Raw genomic sequence first — 5,066 nt, 5'->3', positions numbered from 1 at the left:
TCATGATAGAGGACACCTGGGTGGCTCAGTTGGTTACGCATCTGCCTTTGGCTTAGGTCATGATCCCAGGGTTCTGGGATTGAGCCCCTGGTATTGGGCTCCCTGCTCAGTGGCAGGTCTGCTTCTCCCTCTCCCTCAGCTGCTCCCCCTGCTTGTGTTCACTCTTTTGCAAATAACAAATAAAAAAATAAAATCATGACAGATATACACCTAAAACTAATATAGTATTAATGTCGGTTATATCTCAATTAAGATAATAAAATAAAATTATGATAGATGTTCTGTTGAGTGATGGAAAAACAGTTACCTCACCCCAAAGCTAAAAAACAGTTTGGTGAAATTGAGAAGAAATAGAGTTGCTGGGGGAGGGGAAGGAAGAAAAATTAATCCCATAACTCTGTTATGAATTTATGAATATGGGCTCTTTTAGGGATGCTTGCAAAAGAGGCAGAGACATAGTAAGTAAGCTAATACTAAAATATGAATGTTTATTTTGTGGAAAGAGCTATTCACTTCAGATAGTCAACATCTTCTTTATCTGTGACAGATAAAAATGCACTTGACAAACAACTCATTCGAGATGAGCAGAGAGAATGAAACAAATGGGATTTGGCTGAGTGTCTGAGTCTGGGTTTCTGTAAGAGAACAAGATAGACTGGGTGGCTTAGGAATAGCAAGCATTTATTCCTCAGTTCTGGAGGCTGGAAAGTCCAAGACTGAGGCAAGGGCCTCTCTCTGGTGAGAGTCTGCTTCCTCATGGATGCTGTAACCTCACAGCAGAAAGGGAGTCAGGGATCTTTCTCGGATCTTTTCATAAGGGCCCTAACCGCCGGCTCATAGAGGGCTTCACCCATCAAAAGTTTCCACCTCCTCATACCATCCCACTGGCGATGAGGTTTCAATGCATGAATCTGGAGGAACACAAACACACGGGCGGTAGTGGTCTGCTTAGGTGGCTTCAACAACAGAAAATCTATTTTTTCGTAATTCTGGAGGCTGGAAGTCCGAGATAAGGTGCCAGCACGCTTCGGTTCCAGTAAGAGCTGTCCTCCAGGCTTGCAGGCACCCCCTTCACCTTGTGGGTTTATCTGGCCGTTCCTCAGTGTGTATATATGTGGAGGGAGAGATTGAGATCTTTTTTCCTCTTTCTGTAAGGGCACCGGTCCTTACATCTGATAAGGATCCCACTTTCTTTTTTTTTTAAAGATTTTATTTCTTTAAAAAAAAAAAGATTTCTTTATTTCTTTACCTGAGAGAGAGAGAGGCAGAGGGAGAGGGAGAATCTCAAACATATTCCATGCTGAGCACAGAGCGGGTCACGGGGCTCGATCCCAAGACCCATGAGATTGTAACCTGAGCTGAAACCAAGAGTCAGATGTTCAACCAGCTGAGCCACCCAGGCACCCTGAGGAGTCCCCTTTTGTGACTTCATTTAACCTAAATGACCTCCTAGAAGCCCTGTGTCCAACTACAGTCACTTTGGGGGTTAGAGTTTCAACAGATGCATTTGGTGGTGTGTGGGGGCTGGTGGTGGTGGCAAACTTCAGTCCATAACACCAGGAGTCAGAATAGGAGGGTCTCACCCAGAATCTGCCAGTAAGTGGCTATGGGCCTGGCGGGCATGTCACTTGATTGTTTTTCTGGGTCTTTGGGCAAACGTTTTGGTTCTGGGGAATGGCGACCTGTTCCACAGTAGTATATGATCCTGAATTGAGGAACAAGTAGCGTTTTGTTCACTGTGTGTTTACTTTGGCAAACGAGAGGACAGATACATTCAAAACTATTTTTAAAATTTACTCACAATTGAAAGAGAACCAGAATTTTTAAGGCATTAGCAAGAAAAGTTCAATTTTCCAGAGAGTCCTCTGATAATTAGGATTTTATAGTATGCCAGCACCAAAAGTATGACAAAAAGAGGGGAGAATCTGTATAGGGTTGAACTGATTAAAGAGTAAGGCCAAAGTCCAAGTTTGAGTTTGGCAGCTAATCTCTCAGCGAGCACCAGGGTGGAAAGAAAGAACAAATGACCCACAGAAGAATACGGCTAAAATTGCCTGCTGTGATTTCATTCTGAAACCCATGTCACCCTCTCTCTTAGATTTGTTTCGTTTTGTGTGAGCAAACACCTGAAGTAATTTTTTCAGATACGATGAGTGTTTATAGACCTGAATGTATTTTGAATGATTTTTTAACCACAGAATTCAGAGCTCCAAGTAGTCTTTCTCTCAAGAGTTTGAAGATATTCTTCCATTGTCTTCAGGCAACTCATATTGTTGAAGTTTGCTAGTTTAATTCTCTTTCCTCTTCGTGTACGTTTTCCCTCCTCATTGGAAAATTTTGAAATTTCTTTTTTTTTAATATTTTTAATTTATTTGAGAGAGAGAAAACAAGCAGGGGGAATGGGAAAGGGAGAAGCAGACTTCCTGCTGAGCAGGGAGCCTGACACGGACTCGACTCTAGGACCCTGGGATCATGACATGAGCTGAAGGCAGATGCTCAACTGACTGAGCCACCCAGGTGTCCCTTAAAATTTCTTGAAGTTTGAACTTTCCTAGCAAGGTCACTAAGTTGAGTATTTGTTCATTCACTCTGCGCAGTGCTCATTGGGCTTTTAATCTGAAGACTTGGGTCTGCCTTCAGCTCAGAGATATTTTCTCTAATATCTTTGATGACCTTCTTCCCTTTCCTTATTTCTTTTTCTCAATTTGGAATTCCTATTGAAGGAATATTGGGCTACCTGAATCTATCATCCATGAGCCTTATCTTTGGTCTCTTATTTCCACAATTTGGTCTGTTTGCTCCTTAATCTGAAAGTTCTCCCTTACATCCAGTTCACAGATTGAGTCCTTGCCTGTGTGCATTCTAATGAATTCATTCCTTCTATTGGATTTCCTACCCCCTGTAATTATACTTTAATTACCAAGCGCTCTTTTTTTGTTCTTTTCTTGATCTGTTTTCCATGTGTAGCTGGAAGGCAAGAGCTAAATTTGTTTAGGTGGAGAACACCGGAATTCCAAGCTTCCCCAATGGCTCCGAATGCTGCTTGCTAACAAATTATCCTAATGATTGTCTGTGGGGCACTTCTGTACTTCGGGTTGCCACCCAGTTTAAAGCTTCTGTGGAACTTCTTTTCAAGACCTGTGGTCCCCTGAGGTGTTTCAGCTGTCTTTGTTAACCCCATTCTGATGCTCTCTATGCCCTATATGTTCTCTATGCTTCTATGTTCTCAGGCTTTCTGGTCCTCTGATGGGCTACCTTTCTTATTTTTGTACTTCTGTTATTCATTCTTTCTCAAAAAATCTTTCTGGCAAAACATCTTTCAGTGGGATTTTGGATGGGAGAGGAGAGGGTTCCTGTACCCAGTTCTTGGTTTAGACTGGAAGTCTCATTTCTTCCTTAAGCCTGGTTCTCTCTTCCCTTTCTTCCCACTTTTTGGCTTATCTTCTTAGCTTGCAGGAAGTTTCTCACAGCCAAGAATTCTGGACAATTCTCTAGGCAGGCTGGACTTGGGAGGTTTGTCGAATATTCTGTGTTTGCAAGGATGAGGGAATATGATTGTACTCACAGCCCCTCCTTTACCCTGTCAAAGGAAAATTGTATCAGACAAATTTAAATCAGCAAGGAAGACTTAATTCAGTACTAATGCATTAGGGGTCAAGACTTAGGCTAGGGTTGAGAGATGGATTCAACTGTGAATACACAGGAGTAGTGTGGGTCGGGGGGGTTATAGCCAACAGGAAGGATGAGAGGCATCAATGGATGGAAAATTCCTAAGAGGAACTTGGGCAGATACTAAGGGTTGGGGGATTCTTGCTAAACTGGCTTAGCAGGATTGTGTGGAACTGGTTATAAGCAGGCTGAGGACTGGGACACAGCCTGGTCAAGACGAGAGCTCAGAAGAGCAGGACCAAAGTGTGGTCAAAAAAAGGGATCCTCGTCAGCCCCTTCCTCATTCTGTGTATAGGTACTGAGAGTATTTCTATTTAGTACTGGGATTCTTGGCCTCCTGACCAAGTGGCTATCACCCTAAGTGGATAAATAGCCTAGATGTAATGTGATACCTCATTCTTATTTATTTATGTATATTTGATTGGTGACATTTCCTTAAAGATTAGTCATTCCTCTGGAAGGCAGAAATGAATCATGGTTAAGCAAACATGCTTTGAGGGGGGACCTGGGTGGCTTAGTCTTTTAACCGGCTGCCTTCAGCTCAGGTCGTGATCCCAGGGTCCTGGGTTCAAGCGCCATGTCTGGCTCCCTGCTCAGCAGGGAGTCTGCTTCTCCTTACCCTTACCTCCTACCCCCACTCTTGTTCTCTCTCTCTGTCTCAAATAAATAAATAAAATCATTTAAAAAAAGGGAATATGCTTTGGAATTAGAAGCACTTAGGGTCAGATCTTTGCTACTTATTAGCTGTATGAATTTGAACAGGTCACTTAAAAATACCTTCTTAGAGTTAACTATTAATGTAATTATCACTGTTCATTAAGTGGAAACTACCATTAATTTTTTTTTTAGTTTTTATTTTTTTAAAGATTTTATTTATTTATTTGACACAGAGAGACAAAGATCACAAGTAGGCAGAGAGGCAAGCAGAGAGAGGGAGGGGAAGCAGGCTCCCTGCTGAGCAGAGAGCCTGATGTGGGGCTCGATCCCAGGACCCTGAGACCACGATTTGAGCTGAAGTCAGAGGCTCAACCCATTGAGCCACCCAGATGCCCCATTTTTTTTTTTTTTTTTTTTTTTTAAAGAGAGGGACAGGAAGAGGGACAGAAAGAAAGGAAGAGAGAGAATCTTAGGCAGGCTCCACATCCAGCATGGAGCCTGATGAGGGGCTTGATCTCACGACCAGACACCCAGGTACCCCTAATCTTAGTATTATTTGACCCAAAATAATACTACTCACATCATCTGGATCTCCTCAAGCAGCCCCAACAATATTCCCTATATCATGACTAATATACAAATTTTCCTAGGCCTGGCAGATTGGTGAATATCTACTAGATACCAGTAACCTATAGAGTAGTCCTGTTTGCTCTGAAATGCTGAATGGAACCAATTTTTTA

Source organism: Mustela erminea, chromosome 2 (assembly GCF_009829155.1).
Source record: "Mustela erminea isolate mMusErm1 chromosome 2, mMusErm1.Pri, whole genome shotgun sequence".
NCBI classification, from domain to species: Eukaryota; Metazoa; Chordata; class Mammalia; order Carnivora; family Mustelidae; genus Mustela; species Mustela erminea.
Note: the sequence above shows the minus strand (reverse complement) of the source record.